Source organism: Theobroma cacao, chromosome 2, assembly GCF_053813885.1.
Source record: "Theobroma cacao isolate CCN51 chromosome 2, ASM5381388v1, whole genome shotgun sequence".
NCBI lineage: Eukaryota > Viridiplantae > Streptophyta > Magnoliopsida > Malvales > Malvaceae > Theobroma > Theobroma cacao.
Window position 1 is genome coordinate 45,319,373 of NC_142640.1, and position 11,099 is coordinate 45,330,471.

The window sequence follows — 11,099 nt, forward strand, 5'->3', positions numbered from 1 at the left end:
GCTTATGACTGTTAGACACAATTTAATTGAAATATGTGCCATGGATTATGGCTAGGTGGTGAGTTATTAGATATGGGTAAAGGACTGTACCCTTGGACTGAAAATAGGAGTATATTGACTCCTAGAACTGTGAGTAAACTTACTATCGTCTTAATTATCTAGAGTAGATTTATTTAATTGTGTGATTTTATGAAAAAATGGTTTAATTGGAAAATTATTGTGTTTTATGGGAAAATGGGATTTTATAAAATAATTTTATAAAATTTTTGAAAATTTAATAATGATTTCAAAAATAGAGTAATTGAAGACCTATACTATGATTGTGTTGTTTATCCATGATTTTACATTAAATGGCTTATGATAAATGTGGGTATGACTGGTTATTTTTATGATTTAAAGAATATGTGAACTGTTTTGATTTGCCTTGAATGTGTTAAGTGAGCCATGTCATACTATTGTGATTTTATTGGTTGGTGGGTTATAAAGTGGGCACTACAGTGACGAGGGTTCCGTGGGCTAGCCTAATTAGAGGGGCATGGTTCCCAATTATTGAGCTTACCTCTATTGGAGAGGCGCGTAGGATAACTCCCGAGGTAGGATTTGAGTGTACCTCACGTTCGGGCCACCACGTGAGAGTGAGACTCAGCCAACGCCAAGGAACGGCTATGTTGTCAGAGGTGAAATGTGTTTATGTGTGTGACAATAAACAGCCTTGGCGGTCTCGGTAAGATGCCTCCGCGGGGTATCCCCGAGAATGAATTTTTGGCAAGGGTCAAGTTTTGAAAAGTGCATAAGCCATTTTGAGTAATTGAATGAAATCCAATTATTTATATGGGTTGAGATGAATTATTTTAATTGTCTCCTATTACTCGGCTTTAGATTATTTTGATGATGTCTGTCGACTCACTGGGATTATGTAATCATAATCTCACCCCTCTTCCTATCCATTTTTCAGGCTCAGGACAATTTGTTGATAGTTGATTAAGACGAGAATTAATCTCGGAGTTGCATCCTAAAAAGTAAGGGTTCATAGCCCTACATCTTCTTAGTTAGTTGGGGGCCCACGTGTCACTGTAAAAGTAATTTTATTCTTCAGTTATTTGATTTAAAGTATGTATGAATATATTTAGCTTTTACACCATGTTTTTGGCGAGTTTCGGTATTTTCAAAGAAAAATGACGAAAATGCCCCTGTGAGCAGAAAGTAATATTTTATTGTTTTGATTTGGAAATGACTTATGATTTTTTTGAAATGTGAGATTTAATAACTGTCGCTTACTGGGGAGATGCGGAAGCTGATGCTAAGCCTTGTGGGGTTTTGATCGGCATTCGGGGTAATGAGTGCCTATTGGGACGTCGCGGCGGTTGTCACGGGCTCGATGGGAGTTTCGGGTCGTGACAACACAAGTGCAATCAATATATCAAAAAATCCTATGCAACATTCTAGGACTAAGCACATTGAAATTAGACACCATTTTATTAAAGACCATGTAGTGAAAAATGACATTAAAATAGACTTTGTGAATACTCTACATCAATTAGCGAACATTTTTACCAAACCATTGAGTGAAGATAGATTTTGTGAGATTAGAAGAAATTTGGGGATGGTTAATGTGAAGGAATTATAAGAAAATCTTTGACTCTCACATTGAAAACAAAATGCATTCAGTTGACTAAGGAATTCTTTGTCAACTAAGAGTAGCCTAACATCCTTAAATAATAAGACTCAGTGAGTTTAATGAAAAAGGAGTAAGTTGTGGTAAAAATTTGATTTACCGGATGTAAAGAGGAAAAAACAGAGTTGCCAAAGGTAAATAATCAAAATTTTAGAAGGAGATTTGAAAATATAAAGAAATAAAAGTAGGGCGGTTCTTAAAAAAAGATGAGAAGTTTTCTGAGCAATAATTGTTGCCAAACTCTCCTTCCCTATCTTTTGCAACCCGTTGTTCTAAAAACAAAAACCTCAATCTTCCTAGTTGCCTCTAAAACTGACTCAGACCTTCAAAAATTTCTAGAACCAAAATAGCTAGAACATCTTAGAGTAAAGAAGTATCAGAGAAGAAGAAAGGAAAAAGGCCAATGGAGGAAGAAACTAGAACAGAAAGTCAAAAGAAGAAACAAAAAATTGTGCCTGCCTCAGTGAAGGAAATAACCGAGAAACTAAGAGAAAACAAGCAAAGAATACACAAGAAGAAAGATACAAAACCTTCACTCCATAAAGGTATCAGTTCCTCTTTTTCTTCGAAATTTAGAAATAAGCTGTATGAGTATGATTAAGAATATAGAAAATGCACCAATCTCTTGAGAAAAGTTTATTGATTGGAAGAGTTTTAAGAAAAATGTAGAAATCTAGACCAGTCTATTTGAGTACTTTGATGAGCTTAAACTTAAAGATTACAACACCTTTAAGAATATGTCATATAGTCCAAGTTTGGTTAAAGAATTTTACTCTAGCATTGCTATGAAACAAAAAGAATTAGTAGAATCTAATGACTATGTAGAAGATGGGCTGAATGTCTATTTGAATGGAAAATAGTTTATTGTGACTGCTAAAGATTTAAGGACCTGTTGAAGTTAGAGGCTGAAGTAGGTGAATTTGAACTTTCAGAAAAATATGATTTGTCCTCATTGTGGGAGATCATCACTGGAAGAAAAGAAAAATACTCCTTTAAAAGTAATTCAGGTCTAATAATCAATCCACAGATTAGGATACTGCATTATTTTATTGCAACAAATATTCAAGGGAGGAGTGGAAGTCTTAGCTACATCAGCCTCCAAGATCTTTGGCTGATGGAGCATGCTTTTAATGGAGTGTCTCTAAATCTGGGGAGATTTATGATTGAGAAAATGAGAAGTGCCTGCATACTTGGCAAGGTAAATCTGCCATATGGGAATGTGATTACATCCCTTGTGCAAAAGAAAGGAATATGGACTAAAAGGTATGATATGGACCTAGTGAAAACCAGAGACCAAGCCATTTATTATGGCAACTTAATTAAGATGAGGTATGTGCTCAATGGAGAGAAGTTTATCAAAACCTTCAAAAAATGGCCAAAGAAAAGATCACAATCTGCCTGCTAAACCTGAAGAAGCTCTTTCCAGATTTTCAAATGAGATGATTTTTAATTTGCTTATAAGGATTGATGGTAAGCTAACTAACTAAGGAGTGAAGCTACAGAAGATGCAAAATAAAATCACTAAGTTCGAAAACAAGCTGAAAGAGAAAGAAAACATGGAGTTTGAACATGTGGTTGCAAACAGTTTTGTCACATCCAGCACTGCACCTGCACAACAAGGTGCTGAAGGTTCAGCAGAGCCAGCAGAGAAATCTGCAAGTTCTGGCACTCAAGCAGAAGTCTCTACTTACAAGTCTGCCAATCTTGTTCTGCAAATTGAGGACCCCCCACAAGGAGTTGAACAGCCAGCCAAATCACCCTCCCTTAAACCTCAAAGCAAAAATGACTCAGAACAAGGGACTGAAGTAGCTGGAGCAGAAACTAAGAAACAGCAGGCCTTTTCTCCAAATTCAGAGGAAGTTTCCATTATGGACATTTTTTATCAAATGGTCAGAGAGGAACAAGCTGAAAAAGACACGTAAAGACAGCAACTCAGAAGGATGGTGCAAATTTATGAAAAGGAAAGAAACCTGCTTTAACTCCCAAACTAAATGCAAAAACAGAGAAACCAGAAGCTACCACAGCACCACCAGTTGAGGCAAAATAACCAACCAAAGGAAGGAAGACTATGGCAACCAAGACAACTTTTCTCAAAAGAAGAAAGTCTTCCAGATTGGCAGATAAGTCCAAACCAATTTCAGCTTTTTCTCCTCACAGTCCAGTTCATGTTACAGATAGATCTTCTCTAGACTCATCTCTTAAAAAGTCATCTCCTCTTCGAGAACCCTCTCTGTTTCCTCTTAACCCTTTCTATGGGACTAAATTCTCTCTCTCTGCTTCATTCAATGAGTAGAATCCCCTTCCTTTAATGCTAACAAAAAAGGGGAGTAGTATGGTACCAGGGGAGTAAGAACCAAAAAATAATGTTTAAAAAATAAAAAAATGTTAGGGTCAAGGAACCAAGAACCTAGGAAAGGAAAGAAAGTAGAACCAAGGGAGCATGAAATTAGAGAAATAGGAGATAAGAAGCAAAACTAGTTCAGGGGCATTTTCGAAATACTTTTTATTCAACTGTTATTTGTGCCTTGGTGGCACTTAAACACTTAGCTTTAATTTTGTTATTTATATGGATGTATGTGAAATCTGAATGCTAATATGTTTATGATATTTAACTACTGTAAACTGAAGTATGCTGATGTTTTGATATGTTGACTGTCATAAACAAAATCTGCTGCTAATATGCTAATATGGATTTACATGCTGATAGATAATGTTTATATAATGTCTGATGAGAATGAGTTATAGATGAAGCATAAAGCATATCAATTGAAATGTGGATGATGTAGACACAATCTGAAATCAATTGACTATTGACAGCTGCTGGAACATAGATAAAAATCTGTCAAACTTGCAGCTGAAAATCTCTGGATGCAAATCACTTTATATTGCTGCACATATATATTCTCTAAATATACAATATCATTATCTATAAGATGAGAATAAAACTGGCTGAAATAAAATAAGCAAAATATGCACACACTAAGGGCGAACTTATACTTAAGGGGAGCAATCCTCAAGTCCTACAGAAAACTAAAAAGAGTTTAAAATGACACTATGCTGCTAATCAAGGAGTGTTTTGTCATCATAAAAAATGGGGAGATTGTTGGCTCTATTAGTTTTTGATGATAATAAAACATTCTCATTTATTTGTGTCTAATTTCTTTACTTAAGTGTGCAGGAAATTAATACATGAAATTAATTTCTTAAATCTTCAAAGAGTATTTTTGAAAGAAAAAAAGGGATAAAATCAACAAGATGTAACTAAATAACAAGGAGGAAGCTTGTTGGCTTAACAAGAAAGAACATTGGTTGACCAAATTTCAAATTGGAGAAATGGCGGGCTGAAGAGTTTGAGAAACAGAATCAACTTAGTCAACCAAGTTAGTCAACTAAGTGCCCTCTGCCAGAATCTGCAAACCAAAAACAAAATCAACTTAGTCAACCAAGTTAGTCGACTAAGAGCTCTTTGTCTACAATTTGAACCAGAACACTACAAGATAGATAAACTGCTGGAACTCATCCTCAACTGTTTCCAACAGATATAAACTGTCAAACTGCCATCAGAGTTGCATCTTCAAGTATAAAAGAGTTTTCCAACAATGAGAAACAAGTTTTTTAAAAGCCTTGAATGAGATTTGAGCTTTAAAAAGAAGAAAAATCAGAAAAACTTCACTGCACTTGTCTGCACTTAAACGCCTACTCTTTGTCATTATATTTAGCACTCAATCTTGTACCAATCAGATCAACTTGTGATCATAGGTACTTTCTGTAACCTCTATTCTTGTATACTTAGAGTGAGGGAGTCACTCTAAGGGGTTGTTCAAGCTTGGGAGAGCTTGAATGTTATAGGTTGTGGTTGAGCCTTGGAAAACCACTTTGGGTTTTAGTTGAGCCCATGAAAAACTAGTGTAAAGGTTTTAGCTGAGCTTGTGAAAAGCCATTGTAAAAGCTTGGTGAAAGCTTGTGAATTTCACCTGATTCTTAGTGAATCGTTGGGAAAATCCTTGGTTGGATAATCAAGGTAGTGGATGTAGGTCTTGGACCGAACCACTCTAAATTGTTATGCACTTTATACTCTATTTTTACTTTCTTAAGTTCTGAAAATTAGTTCTACATCTTGTCAAGAGCCAAATTGTGCTATTCACCCCCTCTAGCACATATTAACGGGACCAACAATTTATGCAATTCATGACAAAGACTGATGCCATCATTCAAAGTCAAGCAACATCAATAAGAAATTTTGAGACACAAGTGGGTCAGCTAGCCAATGCCATCAATAACGGACCTCAAGATGATGGAGATAAAGCAAATCAAGAGAATTCTTCTAACAATCAAGTTCAAAATGAAGAAATTAAGCAAGAGGAGAAGTATCTACACCACCACAAGTTAAGCCATATATGCCTCCCATTTCCTTGTGAGATATAATTGATGAGTTACCTAAAGAGGCTATTGATATAGAAAATCCAAAGAAACTCCTTGAAGCTTGTTTGGTTCAAGATGCAACAATCAAGGGCAAGAATGAAGAACTCACAAATGTTACACATGTTTTGAAGGTTATACTAAAATTGCATTATTCAAGAACTCAATTTGAGAAGTTGGGTAAAAGTTAGCCTATTTTACCACCTTAGGTTGAGCAAGCACCAAATTTTGAATTAAAGCCACTACAATCTCATCTTAGGAGGAGGTTACTTTCACACCTTAAACTTTTTTCAAGCAAACTCAAACCTCTTTAAAGGGTGAAGGATACCTTAACCAAAGTCAAGCTATTGACGTTTCTTGGGAGGCAACCCAAGGTTTTGAAACTCTTATTTTTTTATTTATTTTTCTACATTAATCTCTATTTATTTTCTTTTTGTAGTAAAAAAAATCCTCCTACAAGTGACACTGAGGAAGATGACGATAAGGAAGAGGAAGAGGAATAGAGCTTCAGCAGATTCAGTTAACCATCTGAGGAGTATTCTTTACCTTTTCTTTATTTTTTCTAACATTGAGGACACTATTTAGTTTAAGTTTGGGGGGTGAATTTATTTTTTCTAGTGGTAAATATTTTATGGAAGTTTTAGATTTAGTTGTATTTGCATTTATATCCAGATTTATAAATAATTTAAGATTAGTTAATAAATGAATTTATTATTTGTTCAAATTATAGGAATTTAGAGTACAGTTGTGCCAATATTTGATGATTTCTCTATTCGATAATGATAACTAGTTGTCTTGAATTCCTAGCTTTTGGTGAATAAGGTTTTTATTTGGATTCATACTAAATTCTTTTGTTAAGTATCATTGTTAACATGTGACTTCCATAATTTTGATCACTATATTTTTTTTCTTTGAATTATTGTGAATATCTAGAAAAAGTGTATATTGATGTGATTTAGATTATGTCAAGAATTCTAGAATTTGCTTGATTCTCTCTTAAGGTGAAATCCTAGGCGATATTTTGTTAGGGACATAATTTAGGTCATCTTTGGACTGTTTGAGCCTAAAAAGCCAACCATGTTAAATTTTTATCCCTAGTATACCCCTTGAGCCTAAGTTCCCTTTTCTTTGTTTAATTACATAATAATTGAGCCTAGCCTTAATATAAAATTTTCAATTTTGCAACCCTCACTCCCAAGCATGTATATTGTTTTGAAAATATATATTGAGCTAAATACATAAGGTAGAAGGGTGATGTTGATGTGAAAAAAGTTCAAAATATTAAAAATCACCCCACTACCTACAATACAAAGAAAATAAGTTTGAGGGTGTAAAATTGTGAAATTGTGAAAAAAAAGATTGAATAAAAGAAAAGGTCAAATGTGAAAGAAAATGTGTACGAGGAAAAGTAAAATAAAGCTCTATATATATGTCCTAGAATAATTATGTGCTTAGGGTGATTTAAGCAACATTATTTTCCTTTATGCTACCTTAACCCTAGACATACATTACAAGCTTTATAAAGTCTTATTGATCCCTAGCTTTGTTTTAGTCTACATTAGTAGAGAGAAAGATGAAAAGTAAACTTATGGAGTTCTAGAACTATTGAAATCTGTGTTGGCATAAACTCATCAAGATGTCATAATATTCTTGGTAAAAGATTTCACACACACACGAAAATCCATACGAGAATGTGCTTGTATTGGAATTTAAACATGAATTTGAATGATACTTATATTTTTTCCTTGGGTTAATGATTGATAAACATACTTTAGAAAAAATTATAAGGAATCGTTGAGTTGATGCACTTTGTCACTAGTAGAAATAGTAGTAGTAGTAGTCACTATATTTATTTTGTTTTTGCTATTTGAAATTTATTTTTCCAGGTTAGTTTCTTTTCTATATTTTTCTCGATGACTAGTAAAATCTTAAGTTTCGGGGTGTGATAACTTTATTATATAGAGTTATTTGGACTTAATTTTGATAGTAATTTAGCTTACTTCTTCTGGTAATGCATAAAAATTAGTAAGTTTTATTTAAATTATTTTAAGTTAATTAATTTAGGTGAGTCAATCTAAAGTGAAGTTTGAACAAAATTGCTCCTACTTGAAGTGAGTTAAAAATTTTGATTTCTAATTCACTTAATTTAAAGGCCAAAATTTGTAACTCATGTACTTGATTCATAATTGGTTTGGTATCCGTCATGGTAAACTCAAAGTATCTTAATGCAAGAAATGCATCCATATATTTTATTCTCCATTTTGTATGTTTCCTCAAGTGCAATCCAAATTTCCTTTGCAGAAATCTTATATCTGAAGGGATCATACAATCGATTAGTGAGAGAATTGAGAATACATCCACAACATATAAACTCGTCATATTTCCGTTTCTCCATGTTAACATCGACAATGGTTGTGGCAGCACTTGGTTTTATAATAATGTTTCCAGAAGGTGTTATTTGTGTTACTTCTACTGACCTGATCATTTCTAGAATTGATGGTTGATCCCTCTTAAGAACATAATAAATCTTCAATATGGTTAATAGGAATACCATCTAGTCCCTCCATCTAATGAAATCGTTGTATCGAATTTGATGAGTTTGATCACTTCTTGATTTTAGAAGTGAATCTTCATACTTGAATCTGGTCTGGTCTCCATCACAAAACTATTGCAAAAAAGTTTTTAAAAAATACCTTAAGATTGTTAGAAATTTTTTTATTTATTTCAAGAAAAAAAATGACTTTGAGAGTGTGAATTAAACACTTTCCTTAAAGTATTTTTTAACCTCCAAAATGCAACTAATCCTTAACACACTTATCAAAATAATGAAAATAGTAATGTAATAACATTGTTTATATAAGAAACGAGCGTATACGTCTTTCAATGTAAGGAATTGTTTCTTTTCATAATATAACTATTTAAACTATTATTTCCTTTCATAATATAATTATTCAAAAAGTTATATTTAATAAGGAAATTATTTATAATTCTTCAATCACAATTTTTCATTAATAAACACTTCTCATAAATAACATTTATTATTTAATATAAAAATTAAAATAATAAAAAATTAATTATTTATTAATATTTATTTCAAAGATCCAAATACCACCATCATCAAACTATCTAACAGTTTTTTCCCTTACTTTTGCGTCTTAAAAGCTCTTCCTATAAACTATTTGTGGTGTCACTCGCGTGTAGTTTTGTTTCCCCTTCTATCAGTCTATTGCTCGTGCTAATACTTCGTTTATTTATTAATAAAAATTTGACTTTTGGTTAAGAACAAAATCAATAAATAAATGTGCTAAGGCAAGTACTACTAAATTGCTAGTACCCAAAGGAAGCCTTGTGCAGTTACGTGCTAGACAATAGTTGGCTAAGAAATATAAAACAGCTGGGAAATGCTGACTCTAGAAGACAGCGGCCCACATTCAGACACCAGTCTATAAAAACGCTGCAGACATTGTAAATTGTGTTAGAACACATAAGTTTTGTTTAATAGCTGATTAAATCTTGAATTTATCAAGAAAATTACTTCGTTAAAAAAACGTCGTCTCTGATTGGTAAGGTTGAGACTGATGTAGAGCTCAAGTCTTCTGCCGTGAAGTTTCATGATATGTTCTGCAACAAACCTCACCATGTATCCAATGCTTGCTCTGATAAGGTACAATCATGTGACTTACATGAGGGTAATTGGGGGAATGAGGGTTCCATCGTCTGCTGGAATTATGTTCATGGTAAGTTGAAATTTCTTTATTTTTCCCAATTAAAACAAAAACTTGGAGAAAAAGCAGAAGATTATTAATTTTCTATAGTTGATTACGAAGAGTAAACTTTGTCATGTATGAACGATAAACAGAAGGGAAGCCTAAAGTTGCAAAAGAAAGAATTGAATCGATTGATCCAAACAACAACTCAATCTCTTGCAGAGTGATTGAAGGAGACCTTTTGAAGGAGTACAAGAGCTTCGTAATCAAAATTCAAGTTACCCCAAAGAGCCAGGGTGAGGGCAGTATAGCGCGCTGGACTATGGAGTACGAAAAGCTGCACGAGGGTATTGCACATCCAGAGACTTTGCTGGAGCTCGCAGTCCAAGTTTCCAAAGATGTCGATGCTCACCTCATCCAAGGAAACTAAATAAGCCATCATCAAGATGATCGACTGTTGCTGATGTCTATGTTGAATGTAATGCTTGCAAGTGTCTAAGTAAAGAGAGTGACACGTTTTTTCATTACTTAAATGCTATGTAGGAAGTTGTTTTGTTGTGCTGTACAAAGAACGCCATACGTGGTGTTATGCATGTACCTTGTAAATGATGCTTTACACTTGTTTTGTTTAGTTTAACAAGTGTTAATGATGTTTCTGTGTATGTTCACTGTCCTGTAAATATTTATAGTGAAAACAATGAAATGTGGTGTGTTCTGATGGTTTTATGCAATCTCTGTTTCATGAACTAAAACAGAGGCTAATATCAGTAGCCTATATCTATGTTTGACTGCAATCTCAACAGTCTAAAGAATAATTAAATGGTTGGAGATATTGTCTGTTGATGACAGCTTTCCAATGCTTTCTATGTGTGTAAAAAATACCGTATGCATGGATTGAATATCTCTCTATGTTTCTAATGTTTGGTGTTTCAAGTGAATGTATTTATGTTGTGATTTCTGTGATATATTAATTCATAATTTCTTCCTAGTTCATAGGAAACTTAATTCCGACTCAAAAGCAGTGATCATGATCAAGAGTTTCCCATCTAGAAGACTCTCCAACTCAATCTACACTTTTATATGCATTGTCTCATTCTCATATGACTAGAGGGCTGAATCAGTTAATCGGGGTTTGGAGGGGATAATGATGTTTAATATTGGATGGTGCTTAGTTTGAGATGAATATCAAAATCGAAGATGATTCATCTTTTCTAATTATTAATTAATTTTTATGTTTCAAATTAAATATCCACTTTCACTTGTTTTGCAATATATGATTGTTCTCATACAACTCAATG

At 33.5% G+C, this 11,099-nt stretch overlaps 1 pseudogene across 1 annotated transcript; it reads left to right on the forward strand.

Annotated features, from left to right (window-relative positions):
* The first annotated feature begins 3,231 nt into the window (after positions 1-3,231).
* On the forward strand, positions 3,232-10,532 carry LOC18609809 (MLP-like protein 43 pseudogene; annotated as a pseudogene). The gene is made up of 3 exons (XR_016024617.1): positions 3,232-3,534; positions 9,615-9,831; positions 9,954-10,532. The product of XR_016024617.1 is annotated as an MLP-like protein 43 pseudogene (transcript).
* Positions 10,533-11,099: the final 567 nt, after the last annotated feature.